At 41.2% G+C, this 18,043-nt stretch overlaps 1 protein-coding gene across 1 annotated transcript in view; it reads right to left on the minus strand.

Annotated features, from left to right (window-relative positions):
- Positions 1 to 18,043, minus strand: part of REV3L (REV3 like, DNA directed polymerase zeta catalytic subunit) — a 258,653-nt gene that overhangs the window by 230,578 nt on the left and 10,032 nt on the right. The gene's annotated exons all lie outside the window — the stretch shown is intronic.

The following is an 18,043-nucleotide window of genomic DNA, read 5'->3' on the forward strand; positions in this document are numbered from 1 at the left end:
TTGGGTTGGAGACATTAGAGTGGAAGGAAGAATGAAAAAAGTGACTACTCTGGAGGGAAGGGAGAATGACTATGGCAACAACAACAACGAAAGTGAAGGAATCCCATTAAAGTTGTGGCAGCATATCACCATGCCCTTTTTTTTTCCTCCCATGGATGTATTGTCTTTGCCCCCAGTTGCATGTTGTGCTTACCTTCCTTCAAAGAAGAATTGGACATGACTAAATTTGGAGTTAGTTAATTCTGCTCCTTAGCTAGCTAGAAAAAAAAAAATCAAAGAAACACTACGTAGAGCTAGTCTAAATTTTCAGAATTTCAAGTTTAACCAAAAAAAGCCCTAGATATTTTAAATGATAATTTTGGGGATTGTGAACCACCTTTAAAGCTATCTAATGCATCCTTCTCCCCTCCACCTCACCAAAGGACTGGCCTACCATATCTACACATTGCCAGAACATCACAGAATCTTTTTTTTTTTTTTTTTTTTTTAAACTTCAGATGCTAAATACAAGGTGGAACAGATTGTTAAGCATAAGCAGTTAACCTATGTTGCAAGAGACCATTCAAGGTGAAGTGGGCAATTAACGATCCCACAGCCAAAGGACAAAAGGGGATTAGTGCAATCAAGATTGTTGTAATGAGACATAAAACCAGTGTCTCAATTGTGTCCATAATTTTTAGTGTTCTAAACTGAAAAGTGACTTAAAAAAAGACAACCAATGGAGTTTCTTGTTTGTGTCTCAGTTAAGCTACTTTAAGCTTGTTCATCTTGCAAGTAAAAAGATGCAGTTTTTTTGAGTGCTATGCCATGAATATTCTTGCAGTAAGTAGTACATAGAGTACAAGTATACTGAGAGAGACTATTTTCTCTGCTGGCTGCAATACTTGACCTTTGCCCTCAGACCAAATGTCACATAGGTGTGTATAATTGTCTGCACAACTAGATAGCCTGTTATCTGTTTCAAACACACACACAAGTGTCTTTTCTTAAGATGCTGTGGAAAAGCCATGATTTTCACACTTGTGTCCTCAGCACAGAGTAAGGAAAGTTATCCTTAAGAATCAGAAACATTCAGTTCTGGTGCGTAAGTCAAAAGTATATTGTTATTCAGCTAGTGTGTCACAACTACAATATTTTACTAGTGTCTTGTTCATTTTGTTCTTGGGAGCAGCAGAAAAAATGGGAAGACATGCAGCAGAGATCTTGTTTAGCTTTACAAGAGGTCATTCACAACTTGACAACCCAAGTCCTGACACAGAAAGGGCTCAGGGCACTTTATTTACTGTTTCCAGATCAAAGACATCAGTCACCAGTCCACCAAATTGACTTACAATGTACTTTGTAAATTTTGGTTTTCATCTCTCCCTGGGCAGACAGTACACAGACATAGGAAACTTTGTTCTTCCCAAGATAGGAGAATGTCTCTCTAGGATACGGATGATCATGTTCTTTCTAGTTATTTATGAAAATCCCATCAGACATGTTTGAGTGTCACTACCTGGAAAGTCTGTTATCCATAGAAGGAACACTGCTCCAAACCCTCAGTGGATCATTTTATTCCAGCTGGTGGATGCTGAGCTCTCTCTCTTTCCAGTATCCATCCCTGAACTGAATTAGGAGGATACCTTCAAAAATATGTTTCTCTGTATTTACTGGCTGTGAGAGTGGAAAATATGCAATTAGAGCTAGATTTCTGCCAATGGTTGAGATAGGATGAGATTTGATGGAGATACCCGGAATTATTGGATTAGTCTCACGTGAACTCTGGATCACTGAACCATACCCGTGTAGATCAGGATTTCCCAATGAGCAACAGTAAGAACTGAATTTTTGTTTCTGTGACCCCACTTGTTTTTCTTTATGGCCGTCTTCTATTAACATTTTTCTGACCTGATATCTTGTACCTGATAATATTCATTCTCAGCCCAGATCTACTATTCATTTCCCTGTCACCATGTACCTGTCCTCAATCTAAGATACTTCAGGAACCATACCACTCTGTTTGCTTTAGTATTCTCTCTGTACAGAACCCTGATCAGAAAAATTGTCCAGGAAAAGATACATGGATTTTTTTTCCTTCTTCCATAAAGCAAGTATTATTGCTACCACGATCCTGGAAGAGACTTTGGGAGCATATCAAATCAAATAATGATTAAATTGGGAAAAGAAAAATCTGCCATTCATATGCAAAAACTCAGAAATAATCTGTGGGATAGTCAAAATGCAAATGTTTTGAAGATAAGTCTCCTTTAGACCTTTCAGATGGCACCCTGGCTTTGTTTGTCGTTGATTCTCTGAGTTTAGAAATAGAATGGGGAGTGAGTTACATTGAGCAGAAGTAGATAGGAGTTTTCAATCATGTCATGGCATTTCTGTCGTTGCTGTGACTGAGATTAGGGCAAAACTGTTTGTGTAATTCTGCTCCAGGTAACTCTTCTTTTAAGAAACTGAAACAATGTGGCACCAACTGGGCTTGTTGTAAAGCAACAGAGGGCAGCTACTGACTGCACCATAGCACTCTGTGCTTGTTCTACCTACCACATGCAAAGAGGTATTTTCTCCTATTGTACTTTAAAGATTGCTTCAACTTGCCATCTGACTTTAATTCCTTTTTACAGTTTGTGTCAGCAAGCATGATATAAGTCAACTTCTCCAATTATTCTGAATAGACTCAGCTTTCCCTAAAGTTTCTCACTGTATTGTTAAGATAACTGGGAATTGATTTGCCTGAACATATAACTTCAAGTATCAACGTCCTATGTACATATATGAAGCAGATTTGTATCCCACTATCTTTTTCAGAGAGAAGTTCTTAGGAAATGGGATTTTTATGTTGAGAGGAGAACCATACTGACAATACTGCCTACGCATGTTAGCATTGCTTGTGAAAGCATGTGGAGACACTTAGGCTGTCTGATCACAGTTTATATTTATTTATTTTTGTTGGCCTGATGCCACCTGAGAGTTTTCATACCCAAAGGAGGGGAACTGAGGTGATGCCTGTCTGGACTTGTACTAGGCTGCCCATGAAGGGCTTACAGAGTGAAGAGGCCACTCTTTCAAGTAAAAATCTCCCAAGTTAGAATTGCTAAGTTCCTGACCACTTGGGAAAATATCACTATTGAAGGGAAATGTGACTATCAGGTTAAATTTGCACTGGAACCTTCTGGCCTTAGAAAATAAAGGCTTGGGGGGATGGGGGGGGGCTAGAAATAAATAAAGGGTGAGACAAGCCAAGAAGCCATTTACTGCCTGCTTGTTCTTCCAAAGCTGGGCTGCTGTCCTTTTCAACCTTCCAGAGCCATCTCCTAAAAGTAGTGAGGGTGCGGTCAATGGAAGGGAGGAGGTGAAGGTGAAGGTAGAGGGATGGCCTGGCAACCTGAAACAGAAGATGTGGCTGCTGGTGCAGGCTAGAGGGATTTGGCAGGATCTTCCTTTTGGCATGCTGCCCGTTCATGGATTGCTCCCCTCTTGGAGATGGGGAAGCAGAGGCTGCCTGCCTTGTAGCTAGATCTTTTCCAATCCTGCTATGGGAAGAGGGTGAAGGCAAACCCATCCCCCAGACTGAGCCGCACCTTCCTCAGCAGAGCCACCCTATCTAATTCTGCCTGGCTCTTTTCCTTTTTGGACAGGGAGAGAGCTAGGCTGAGAAATAACAGATGCAGAAAGAAGGGTCTGTATCTCCTGCTTTACCCCCTTATCAGGTGTCTCACTGGGGAGCTTGGTTGGCTCTTTAGGCAGATAGGTGTTTTCCCTCACAGCCCAGTCTGTGTGTGGTCACCTCAGCTCTACTCCCCAAACAGTGTGAGACCAGCATTTCTCAAATTGGGGGTCCTGACCCAAAAGAGAGCTGCGGGGAGGTGGGTGTGGGGTGTCACAAGGTTATTTTAAAGGGGGGAGTCGCGGAAGTACCACCCTTACTTCGGCATTTCCTTCAGAGCTGGGCAGCTGGAGAGCAGTGGCTGTTGGCCAGGCAGCCAGGTCTGAACGCAGCGCTCTGCCAGCAGCAGCACAGAAGTAAGGGTGGAAATACCAGATCATGCCATACGTCTTTCCTTCTGCGCTGCTGCTGATGGTGGCTCTGCCTTCAGAGCTGGGCTCCCGGACAGCAGCCGCAGCTCTCCAGCTGCCCAGCTCTGAAGATAGCGCCACTGCCAGCAGCAGTGCAGAAGTAACAGTAGCAGTACTGCAACCCCCCCCGCCCAACTTCTTTTTGGGTCAGGACCCGTACAATTACAACACCATGAAATCTCAGATTTAAATAGCTGAAATAATGAAATTTACGATATTGTAAATGCCATGACCGTAAAATTGACCAAAATGGACCATGAACTATGTGCCCTATCTATAGGCACATAATCCAGAATGCCTACTTTTACAATATGGCTTTAAAAGGGCAGCTGCTCAAATTTGCATGAAATTTTATAGCGCAAAATAACATTTTGGTAAGGAGGTGCTTGGAATGTTTGTGTGTAATACACTACAATTGACAGGATGTTGTAGGAAGGATTGTCTTGTAATTACAGCATTTGACTGGGTCTCAGGAGACCTGGGTTAAATTTCAGGCTCTCCCAGACTTCCTGGGCAACCTTGTCCAAGTCACTTAATCTTGCTGAGTATGTCTGCCCTACAAGTAAATACCCACTGCTGGCCGTGCCAGCTGACTTGGGCTCATGGGGCTCAGGCTGCAGGGACGGGCAAACTTTTTGGCCTGAGGGCCACATCAGATTTCCAAAATTGTATGGAGGGCCGATTAGCAGAGGCTGTGCCTCCCCAAACAGCCAGGCATGGCCTGGCCCCCGCCCCCTATATAACCCTCCCCCCGCTTCTCACCCCCTGACGGCCCCTCCAGGACTCCTGCCCCATCCAATCTCCCCTGTTCCCTGATGGCCCCCCTGGGACCCAGACACAGAGTTAAATATACATATAAAATACACATATGAAGAAGAGACTATGTCCCTACTAGTTCTTAAAATCATAGTAATAAAATGGGGGCATCCGTAAGAAAACATGACTTTCACGGCCCAATTTTCACAGGAGCATCCACAGATCCAGACTTCCAATAGAGTTGCGGTTGCTCGCTACCTCTGAAAAATCAGACTCTGAGCTTCTAGAATCATACTAAACATTTAGACAGTCAGTGGAACTACACTTATTTACATCAACTGAGGGTCTGACCATCGAGGTGTACATAAAAATAGTCTCCAAACAATCAAGAATTTGACCTGCTAACAAAGAATGCCTTAAATTCAAAAGGATGGGCCATTTAGAAATTGTATCAGCCCTAAGATTATTTTAAAGCAGTTTCTTGTTATTGCTGATGTTTAATATCAAGGAATCAAGATTTCTCAGTACAAACGACAAAAACAAATATCTGTTCTGCCACTGGAAAAAACAAGAAAATTTGACCCATTTCTAAATAAGTATTAACATATTTCTCTTCCTGTCTTTGTGGTGAAGAGCAGGTTTTCCTTTGCTTTCCATTTCATACCTTTAGAGTTTGTGGGTTTTAAACATAGACAGTGTGTGTCCCTCTCACATGACAGGCTAATTCTTCAATAATAAACCTGAAAGTGTGGAATTTTGCTCTCTATTTTCCATACTGTATGCTATGTGTTACAATAAACTATTTATCAGAAGGTTGTTTATTTACCTTATAAAACTCTTTTGTTTTACACTCTTCTTAATTGTAAAAGGTTACATACAAACTAACAAAAAATTCCACCCATTACAATTCCCTTTGGGCATAAAGTCTTTGTCTAAGTCTAGATCCCATTACCTGGCAATAACACTAAACTTGCACAGCAATGATAAATGCAAATGTTAGTGAGAAACAAGAAAACCAGTCTCATTCTTTTTTTTAGATCTGAAATTAAGTATAAAGTTCAGGAACGACAAACAATGGTGTCCAATTGCAACTGAGCAATTTGGAAAGCCTTTGCATTTCCTGAATAGGAAAGGAGCCACTGATTCCACTATGCAACTGCAAATACAGTCGGAAACAGCAGCAGTTTTCACCACAGACATGACTGTTATATTCTTGAGTGTCGACTCAGAATTTAACATACTAAACAAGAAACTACCTCAACTCAGATTTGCTTCTAATTTTAAGATGAGCATATACAGAAACTATTTGCCAGAAAAACAACTGCTTCATGCTGTTGGCTCCTTATCCTTTTATCTGGCTGTTTTCCAATATCAACAGAGAGATTTCCCTGTTCTAAATGCTGGTAGCTAGTGCAACATGGGTCGATGAACAAAACACTTTCCTCCTCGTAAGTGTGTAATGTACCTTTATGAGGGATTCCGTTGATCAACAGAGATCATAACAAAATACCCACAATGAACTAGTTTCTTAGACCTTTAGATACTCCTTTAGATAAGTAACCATGTTACTTATGTTTAAGCTTCTGAATTAAGAATGCCAGGCTGATCAGTGATTACACCTTTACACTGTGTGCCTGGAGAGGGATGCATTTTAAACTTAATGGAAAAGCCCCAATTCTAGCATCTAAACAAAGCCACCACAGAGCATAGTTCTTCTTTAAAGCCCATGCTAGTAATTTTCAGAATATTAATGAAAGGTTTTAAGCTCCCACTCTACAGAGCAAAAAACCCAACCACATTTTATTCATGACTGTAAAACTACTGTACTTCAGAACCTGATTTAATTATGGCAATTTCTCTCAAAAGAACAGTTGCGTTTGAGAAGCAATATGTACAAATAACTAAACTTGGCAATGCAAGAGTAGTCAAGGTGGTTTTATTAAAATAAGTCATTCAATCCAATCTAGTCCAAGCACAGTATTTTGGGGAGTTATGAAAATATGTTACTTTTAAAAGAAAATCTATATTGTGGGAACGCACAGAGACCCCATATAGATCAGAGCCCATTGTTTTTGGCGATATAAAAATATGGTAAACTAGGTGCCAGCTCTTGCCAAGACTGTAGGCGTCAGTTGAGCACTGACAAATTCATAGCTGGAAAACAGACCAGCTCATCTGTATGTTAGTATTGTTAAAGATAGGTGTTAAACTTGTCAGGATGTGTTTAGATTCTATAAAAGGCTTGTAAATTGCTGCATGCATTAATCTTACTTATAATGTCTTACATGTTACCTTATAGCAGGGGATTATAAGTAAATTTTGCTTTGCTGTAAAAATGCCTGCTCTGAACTTATAAACTCAGGCAGGAGGATGTCAAGGACAAGGACAACTATCAAAACTAAGTGGGCCATTGTGAAGCATCACAATATAAAGACTGGGCTAATGGCCCTCTGACACCCGTGAAGGTTCTATGGACAAGGAAGCTTGTTCCACCAGCTTGAATTCTGGAAGGAGGAAATAAAGACAGCTGACATGAAAATTCTTCAACTCTTTGTTGTTTTGACCCTCACAGGGCTGGAGCTAGGAAACAAAAGCAGAGATCCCCAGGGTCAATCTGTCAGTGTTGACAGATTACTACAACTCTGTCATCTTCTGAAACTATAGACTGTAACTCATGTGTGTATATGTGTTCCCTGCTTTAACTGTAAATAACTCATTTCTTTTCCCTAGTTAATAAATCCTTAGTTAGTTTTCTATAGGATTGGCTACAAGCATTGTCTATGGTGTGAGATCTAAGGTACAAATTGATCTGGGGTAAGGGACTCATCTCTTGCGATGGGGAATAACCTGAATATTTTGTGATATTTGATGTAAGTGACCATTTATCACTAAGTCCAGCTTGCCTGGATAGACAGACTGGACTGTCCAAGGGGACTGTCTGTGACACCATGGTAAGACTGTTATAGTACTTCAGGAGTTCACATTTGTTACTGGGTTGGTGAAAGCTAATTATAGAAAATACCACCAGTTTGGAGCGTCTGCCCTGAGGTTGGCACTCACAGTTGTGAACCACTCCAGACAGCATGAAAACAAACATGTATGAAGACTTGGGTGAAATCCTGGCCCATCTCATTGAAATGCGGTCAGGATTTCACACACAGGCCTGGTCTACACTTAAAAATTAGATCAATCTAGCTACGATGCTCAGGGCTGTGAAAATTTTCGAACCCAGAGAGCCATAGTAAGGTTGATCTAACTCCTCATTTAGATGCAACTAGGCCAACAGAAGAATTCTTCTGTCAACCTAGCTACCACCTTTTGGAGGGCTGAATATCTACATCGATAGAAAAACTCCTTTCATTGATGTAGAATGCATCTATCTATATTATTGCACTAGAGTGGCACAGCTGCAGTCCCATAGCTGTGCTGCAGTAGCAGCTGTAGCGTAGACATGCGAATAGTCCTTCAAGATATTAACTACAAACACTGCTTCAATGCATAAAATGTCTCAGAATAGTTCACTTTTAAAATTTGTTCAAATATGTGTATCTGAATTAAGTTTTCTGGAAACTACACCATTTAGCATATCAAAATCAGTGACTCCCCATCTCTTTTATATGCAGAGTTCTTTGGACAACCCACAAAATATCTCTTATTTAAAGTTATGAGACCACCAGATACAGCTCTTTTCTTAAAAAAAATAAAAAAATCTTATTAATACCCATTGATTTTCAGATCACAGTTCCAAGTCAGGCAGTTCATCAAGGATGTCAGCACTTGCACCTAGATTTGATCTCTCAGTTATTAATACGGAAGTATGCAGCCCTTCTTCCTGATATTAACCTAACTAAAAGTAATAGAATATTTCATTGTCTGCCTAGTCATGTATCCATGTGAACAAGCATGGTTGGCTAAATACAGTTATACCCTAGTGAAGGAGATCTGTAGCTTTTGACAGTAATATAACACCATATATTTTCAAGGCCAAAATTATGTACTAAACTTGTGAAAAATCTCCTGAAGTTCCAGAAAATGCACTGCACATCATTCCTTGTGTGTCTGATTTGCTGTAATGAATCTTCAGCATAACAATTATGCAATACAAATGATCTTTCTTCACATTTCCCCTTTTAAGGAAATAGGACACTTCTATAAAGATTTATGCCAGAAATTAAATGTACATTTAAAAGTATATAAAAACAAATATTTAGTTACTATTTACAATGGTTAACCAGCTCTAATGAAGCCAAAACCTCAGCTATGCTTTAGGATTTTCAATCTTAAGGTATGATTAAAAGATTTTATTAACAAGGGTAACCCAATGATTTGGAGGGAACAATACGATTCTACCTCCAAACAAAAACAAAAAAACCCCAACCAGATATCAAAGTTTAGAAAAGTCTCAATTCTTACTTAGTTCAGCGAAGGCAATATATCTGACATGCAGCAGAAATAGCCATTTAATCTATCTGATGCAGCAACATTAACAGAATAAACCTGTCCTGTGCATACCACCAAAATGCAATTCCGAATATACTTCCAATGTATTAAACATTTTGAAAGGGTTATTGTTGAGAAATCCAACTCAGAGGCCAGAAAACTCTGAACAGTTTTCCCTACAGCATTAACTTTGCTATGCTGCAAATACTGTTCTGTATACTAATGAACACCATAAAACAATACATTAAAAATATTGTTTTAAAATATAAAGGAAAAAATAAGTCATTACTGGTCTGTAAATCTTATAAATGATATAGGTTTTGATTTACCTTAAGGGTCCCCACACAGGTTCAATTGCAGGATCAGGGTTTTAGTTTAAGGTTGCTGATAAAACAAAGTAGTTTTGAGTGCAGCCAATATTTATACCACTCTACTTTCAAATTACCCTGGGAGGAGGGGGGAGTAAAATGAAAATCTTTAGGTGCCAAAAGGCAGACTTCAAGCATTCATAGCTTTAAAAACTTCTTCAATGTTGCTTGGCTTATTTTTAAGACTCTCAAAGGGGACTAAAAAGCAGCCAATTTCCAAGTTTCTACCTATAGCCACTGAGTTCGCAAGTGCAACAGTCCCAGTCAGAACACAAGGGAAAAATATTTCTGCATGCACATTTTGTTAACTCAGATGACAAACATTTTTACTGGAAAAAGTTACCTTTGGGCTGAGACCAAACTTGCAAAGTTTCAGAACAAGAGGAGTTTGAGAAAATTATAAACAACTAGACAATAGATATTGGAAAGGAAGCCATAAGACAACCACAGGGCCCCTATATTGAAGGCCCCTCCACCCCGGACCCAGTGTCCATCAGCGCTTTACCCTCTCCTGCTTAAGTCCTTCCTTAAAACACTACTTATTCTGAAATAAGTCCTCTCCTTGAAGGGTGTGCATAAAACAACAACAAAGGTAGAATTTGTTTTTTTCATTTTGTTGTTTAAAGGGGAATGTGATATGTGCTACACTACACCGCTCACTCAGATCTCATCTAAACTAGGAAAACAGGCAGCATTTGAAAATGTTAGCCCTAGCTTTGCTGAGTGCTGCAGATAAGGTTAACTGCTACAGTGCTAAAAACATTCACTAGACTCCTGTGATACTGGTAGTACATGAGAAGAACAGGACTATTCTTTGGGTCATTATAGAGACTAATTGTTAGATTATTGTATTTTAAAGTACTGTACACCAATTGTGGGATTTACCTAACTCCTGTCAGTGTATTACCATAACATATGAGCTACTTTCTCCTCGCATCTGTGAGCCATTGCCAGTCAGTGGATCATGTGTTGAGAAAAACCCAAGTTACAGTCTTAGAGATTCACTCTGTGACTTTACTCTCAGCCTCTGTTCTATTTCCATCCATGTTATAGCTCCACAACTTTATCTTCCACATGTTTATTCACAGCATGTGCCCTACTTCCAAAATACCAAATCCTTAAACATTAGGAGATAAGGATGAGCAATGTTATCATTCACCCTTTAGAAACTAGAGAATTCAATTGCATAATGAAATTAACTGATTTATCAGGAGTAGGATCAAATTAAAAGTTTCATTGCCAGCAGGTTTACATGGGGGAGAATAAAACTGGGAAAACATCAGAGGCTACTATTTGGAGTAATGACAGGTTTCAGAGTAGCAGCCGTGTTAGCCTGTATTCGCAAAAAGAAAAGGAGTACTTGTGGCACCTTAGAGACTAACAAATTTATTTGAGCATAAGCTTTCGTGAGCTACAGCTCACTTCAAATCCGATGAAGTGAGCTGTAGCTCACGAAAGCTTATGCTCAAATAAATGTTAGTCTCTAAGGTGCCACAAGTACTCCTTTTCTTTATTTGAAGAAAGCGATAGAAATAGTTGTGTACCTAAGTTTTCTATATGGCTCAGGCTTAGATAAAATCTGCGGGAGATTATTAATGAGAGGGATTGGAACTGAGGCAGATTTATGACTGACATATAACCCAGTCTCTGAAGGAGTGATTGCATCCTCAGGAGAGCACCTTTCCTTTGGTGCAGATAACCTGGTTTTCAATGCAAAAGTCTCACACCTATTGCTACTTTAGGCATGAACTACTGTAGGCCTTGGACTCCATCCTCCTTTCCTCTCCCCCAAAGTAGTGCTTTGTCTGGCATACAACCTTGAAATATGGATGTTTCTCTTCTGTCTTTATTGATACAATGGAGTTACTAAATACTGGCCACTACAAGATTTTGAGTTCCCCATATATATAGTTTTATGGTCCTGATCCTCCACTCACTCATTCACATAAAGTTATGCACATGAATAAGGACTTGCCAGATCAAAGCCATGAACTGCAGAGTATTTGAGAGAAGACTGCAGTTTTCCCAGAGTTCTCACCATTGCATAGTTCTGGGCACTGAAAAGGGGAAAACTGACAAACCCTCTACCCCAACAGGGGACACCATGACTAAGGCTAAGATTTTGTCATGGTTATTTTTAGTAAAAGTCACAGACAGGTCATAGGCAATAAACAAAAATTCACAGAACCCGTGACCTGTCTGTGACTTTTGCTGCGGTGGCTCCATGGTTTCCCCTGCCACCGTGGGGGCTGGGAGCTGTGGGTTCCCCCTTCATCCACTCCCAAAGAGAAAACAGGACAATCCCAGTCACTCACTCGAGGCGTCCCTCTTCCCCTCCCCACATGCGAGGCTGTCGCCCATCGCTGGAACCCTGTCACCTGTTGCTGGAACCCTGCCAGGGCCCCACTGGCTGCCAGCTCCAGAGTCCTGCAGCCCCTGTGGCTGAAGCAGCAGAGAATGTCATGGAGGTCTCTGGAAGTCATGGATTCTGTGACTTCCATGACCCCTCTGACATAAATGTAGCCTTAACTATGACCTATGTGGACCCTTCCCTTTCCCAAGTCATGGGGGGGGGGGGGGGGGGGGCGCGTGCAGGAATTCCAGGGAAGAGTCAAAAAAAGTCTACTTCCAGGGAAGTAGACAAAAAAAACAGAAGCCAGAAGGAAAGGACACAACTACCTCAACTGGTACAGCTGCAGGAACCACTGGACAATGACAAAGTCAGTGGTTTCTATAGTTCTGACTCGCAACATTCTGTCCTGGGCTAACTGGCTATTGGTTCCAACTCTATTCCCCAGTCTCTTCACTTCAGTCTCACACTACATGCCTTATATGCTCCTTTTCTCCCCCATTTCCCATGCCTGGTTCCCTTTATGAACCCCCTCCTTTCAATATGTCATCTCCCTTCCTTTGTCTTTAAGCAAATCCTCTCCAAACAAAATCCCATCCAAAAAATCTCAGAGAAAACGATGTTTAGAGGCCATCACTTTGTTCACTCTGCTTATTTGTTGCATCCCTTTCTTCTATCCTTTTTCTGCCTTGTCTATTTAAGTTGTAACTTCTTTGCAGCAGCTACTGTCTACTACTCTCTTAACAGTACCTAAAACAATGGGGCCCAATTCTCACTGGGTCCCATGGCAATACTGTAATAAAAATCAATAATAATACAGATGAAAAATCATTTGTTTCTTTTATTAGGCTTCCAACTCTTGGCACCAACTCATCAAAATTCTGGCTACCAGCATATGTAGTTGTAAATGCTTCAGAGATCCTATTCCTCCCTCTTCATCCAACCTGCACCTTTTTTTTTTTTAAACATTATATTCAAGATTTAGAAATTCAACTTTTAAATACAATAGGTAGACAAGATAGGTGAGATAATATCTTTTATTGAAGAGGAGCTACTTGTAGCTTGAAAGCTTGTCTCTTTCACCAACAGAAGTTGGTCTAATCAAATATTACCTCACCACCTTGTGTCCAATATTCTGGGACCAACATAGCTGCAATACTAAATACACTAGGGTCATCTTTACATAGGAATTAAGTATTTTCTACTTAAAATTTTAGAGTAGGTTGCATTTTTGTAACAGAAATTAAAAACTATAGAATCAGACTGTTAGAAAAATACCATTTTTAAAGCTTGCCTGGAAAATGCGAGTCCACAAATTTATTTCCAAATCATACATTAGTAAAAAGAATGGATCAAATTACTGTGGCAAGTTAAATTATTTTATTCACAACATATGCTATTTTTTTTTAAGTCAGGAAAATATTGTAGAGTTTTAAAACTACATTTCTTACACAAACTATTTGATTTATAAGAGTCAAATTATGGCTATATTTGTAATGTTGTTTCTGTGTTTGTACTGAGTCTAATCCACCCTAAAAAGATGCAGAGCATACAGATTCAAGTATTTTGAGATTGATTACCTTTATATATTCATGCTATATTTGAGAGCATAACCAGCTCAAATTATCGTGTGTATAGTAGTAGTGTGAACTTTCCTCTTTTATCCCCAGAACAGTACTGCTCCAGAGCAGCATTTCCCAAACACTTCAAGATTTTGTAATTGGTACTCTGGGCTCCTCCTTTCTAAATTAAGGGTCAATCCTGCTTCCAGTGACATTAAATACTAAATTCCCATTGAACTGAATTTGTCCGATTTCAAAGCTACGAAACAAATGTTTGAAACTGGCAACACTCCCTTGTGGATTAGAGCAGACTGGGAAATGGCAGGTATTTGCTTGTATAGCTGATGTTTTTATGTGGTAATTTGTGGTTCAAACAGATTAGAAATCATTGTTGTAGAGTTAGTCGCTAGTTTAAACATTTTTGGTAACCAGTGATATTTCTACCTATCTGAATTTTTTTTAGTGTCATTCTCTAGGCTTGCCTATATGAACATTTAGTTCATAGCAAATTGGAGTGCAAATCTACTGTACATTAGCTTGCCACATGCTAAGCGTCCATGTGGACGTTGATGATGTGCACCAGTGGCTTTGATCTACTGGCCGTTGAAACAGGAGTCGCTCCAAATGCATTAGGGAACTATTGGCGTGAGGCAGCAGAATCCAGATCAGACACTTAGTGCACAGCATGCAAGCGTGAGGTAGATTTACACCCCAGTTTGCTGCAAACTAAATTTTTGTGTAGACAAGTCCTTTATTAACCCAGTTTAAAGTAATTTTTTGTATAACATTTAAAAAAAATGTAACCACCAGAAATACCACCCATAAGCCTGTCATATAGTGCACTTTAATTAAAAATGTTTTCACACATAGTGTGTCAAAATAATCCTGTTTTTTTTCCAGACAAGTTATTCCTATGAGTAGAGGGAAAGTTCTTCCATAATGTACAGACTTCGGGGGAGTAGAGTTGTGCTAAAAAAAAATACTTTCTAGCTTCTCTGACAATTCTATGATGATCAATTCCTGTTAACTATTTAACTCTCTGAATACCAGATATTTTATTTCCAGTGAATACTGTGAATGATTTAATACAAACCTTGCTATAATCCGTGTATTAAACTCTAAGCAACTTCAGTCATAGTGTGAACAAATTGCCTATTGTCAGCTGTGCTTAATTGGGCAGGACTAGAATAGCATTAAAAACAAAGGATCAGATACTTCTTGTCTTTCTTAGGAAAGTAATCTCAATGAAAACACTTGTATTTATAAGGCATGATCTGTAAAATGGAGAAATTGAGGTAGTAGGAATAAAAGATTTCAACATGGTAGCAGAGCCAAGAAAAGAACCCAGATCTCCTAACTGGCTATACTTGCAGATGTAGAGCACTTTGAGTTAAACCCGTCTTCGTAGAGCACAGTAGGGAAAGCACTGCAGTCTGTCCACACTGACAGCTACAAGTGCACTTGCGTGGCCACATTAGCAGCTCTTGCAATGGCCACAGAGAGCAGTGCATTGTGGTAGCTATCCCTGCATGCAAGTGGCTGCAACGTGCTTTTCAAATGGGGTGGGGTGGAGTGTGTTGTGTTTATATGAGGGGAGAGAGATTGGTTTTGGGGGGGGGGGGCTGAGCACGTCAGCATTCTGTCTTGTAAGTTCAGACAACAGCAGACTCCCCCTTCCCCCCCCCCCCCCACAGCATTCCACAGTAGGGGTTGCTTTGTCTCGGAGCAGATAAGCTCAGAAACTGAGCTTTCAATGGGAGTATCCACATTCCTACTGCGAGTTCAAAACAATGAGAAGAGTGACCACTTGACTTAAGGGGATTATGGGATGTTTCCAGAGGCTGATCAGAGCGCAGTAATGCAACACCTCATCCGCACTGGCGCCATGGTGCTCCAGTGGGGGAGCAGCAAACGTTATTCCACTCGCAGAGGTGGAGTACGAGCAGCGCTGTAGCCGCAGAGTCAAAGTGCTCTACGTGCCTTGCCAGTGCAGATGGGTAGTAAGCTAGTGTGCCCAGGGCTCCTTTATTGCGCTGTAACTCGCAAGTGTAGCCAAGGCCCTAGTCTTGTGCTTTAGGCCACACTTCCTCCAGCCAACCATCACAAAAGTCAACAAGACTACCAAGAGAGAAGATAAGTAGGATGTGGCCAAAGGTTTTCTCCCCATTCCTAAGGGAAATAAGTGGTCTCACCAATACTATGGCAGCCCCTACTTAAGTGCAAGGAAACAGTATCCTGATGGAAACCCTAGTACTTGACCTTGGCTGTAATCAGGTGGACAAGGATGAGCTCTTCTTGGAGTCCTTTCAGACAGGAAGCACCTTTAGTAAAAAAAAAAAAAATATTAAAAGTGTGGCCCACCCCCAACATAAAGCCATGAGATTGAAGACACTACTCTTTTTCCCCCTCCCCTTGCCTAGAGTTTTGACCAAACCACTAAGAAAGAGTTCTACAATAAGTCTAGGAGGAGTGAAAGGGGACAAGGGAATAAGCAAATGAACCTGAGTAGAAGCACCCTTGTGATGAAGGAATATTAATTGTAGGATGAATCCTGTTCCCACTGTAGTTAATGGTAGGGTTGACAACTTTCTAAATCGCAAAAAACCAAACACTCCTGCCCTGCTCCTTCTCAGAGGCTCCGCCCGCACTTACTCCATCCCCCACACTCCCCCTCCCTCTTCCCCTCCTTCACTTTCATGGGGCTGGGGCAGAGGTGCGGGCTCCAGCTGGGGGTATGGGCTCTGGGGTGGGGATAAGGGGTTTGAGGTGCAGGAGGGGGCTCTGGGCTGGGGCAGGCATACGGGGAGGTTGTGAGGGCTCCAGCTGAGGGTGTGGGCTCTGGGGTGGGACTGGGGATGAGGCGTTTGGGGTGTAGGAGCGGGCTCGGACAGGGAGTTTTGGTGGTGCAGGCTCCATGAGGGAGTTTGGGTGAGGGAGGGGACTCCAGACTGGGGCAGAGCCCTGGGATGCGGGATCCTGGTGGTGTTTACCACGGCTCCAGGGAAGCGACCACCAGGTCCCTGCAGCCCCTACATGCCTGGGTGGCCAGGGAGGCTCCACGCGCAGCACCTCCAAGCACTCCTCCCATTGGTTGCGGAGCCCTCGGGGCGGGGGCAGAGCATGGAGCCTCCCTTGCTGCCCAGGTGTTTAGGTGGTGGCCACTTCTGGGAGATGCGTGAAGCTAGGGCAGGCTCAGAGTCTGCCTTAGCACCGGGACCCCACTGCGCTGCCGACCGGACTTTTAACGGCCCAGTCGGTGGTGCCGACCAGAGCCGCCAGGGTCCCTTTTCGACCAGGCGTTCCAGTCAAAAACTGGGCACCTGCCAACCCTAGTTAATGGCCAAACCCCTAGTGAAAACTACTGGAGAAGGACTGTGTAATTTAATGCTTGATTGTTGTCACTATGGTGCTGAAAGTACAACTGAGTATCAACCATCTCTATAAAGGTCACTCAAACAAAAAAGAGGACTTCATATAAATGTCAAGTACTTTTTATATTTTTTTTCATTTTATTTCCATTCAAGGAAAGACTAAAATCTCTTCTCACGAAGCACTGATAGCAAAATAAAAGTGTGTTGCCTATAAGCAGTGTGAATTCCCCACAGCTACCTGCCTCATAATGGATGATAACTGAATACTGATCCACGTAAGAATCTGAAAGGAAGGACAATTGTAGTGGGAGGCTACCGAAGTAAATCACCTTAGGTGTAGCTGGCCTTAAAAACAGTTGTAACTTTTTAAAAGAAATTTCAAAAGGTGCCACATTGATAATCCTGGAAAATGACCTCTCTGTCCATAGAACGGAGCCAGCATAGGCAGCAACAAAAAAAGCCTCCCAATGTCTTGCTAAAATTTTTTGTACCACGCTGTTCTGGAAGGGACCACCTTTGCAAGCGAGGGTAGTTCAGTTTCCATTGTCCATTTGATCCTTAGTGGTTTCTATAGTGTGAAAACCTGCCCAATAGAAAATCAAACTAAAAAATTCAATTCATTTCACATGTGCCACTAAAGAGTTAGCTAAGAAAAATTATTTTTGCTTTCTACTGACTTGGATTTGAAACAATGACCTAGAAGTGAAAGACTCCATATCCCAGTGTATAGGGCAAACTGTCTGGAGCCACTGTTTGGAAAACTTGCATTACATACCTGCTCTAGAGAGTAATGCTAGCTATTTTAGGTTAGATGCAACTGTCCACAGGCTCTGCAACTCCTGCATGAAATACTGTGGTTAGGACATCAAATCAGGTTGCATTGAATCACTTGTTTAGTTACACTGGTGTATGGTAAAGCGGTGGAATTTTCTGAGCATAGATCCTCTTGTCCTGTCTATATCTAAATCCCACTGATTCTTTCTGCGTAAATCTCTAAGATATGACTTTCTTATCCATCCACTTAGCTAAAACTTTTGTCCAAACTCTCATCTCACATCTCAATTACCATAGTATTCTTCTATATGGCCTCGACAAAGGCAACCTTAACCCACTCATATCCTTACA

This window comes from Eretmochelys imbricata, chromosome 3 (assembly GCF_965152235.1).
Source record: "Eretmochelys imbricata isolate rEreImb1 chromosome 3, rEreImb1.hap1, whole genome shotgun sequence".
In the NCBI taxonomy this organism is placed as follows: Eukaryota; Metazoa; Chordata; order Testudines; family Cheloniidae; genus Eretmochelys; species Eretmochelys imbricata.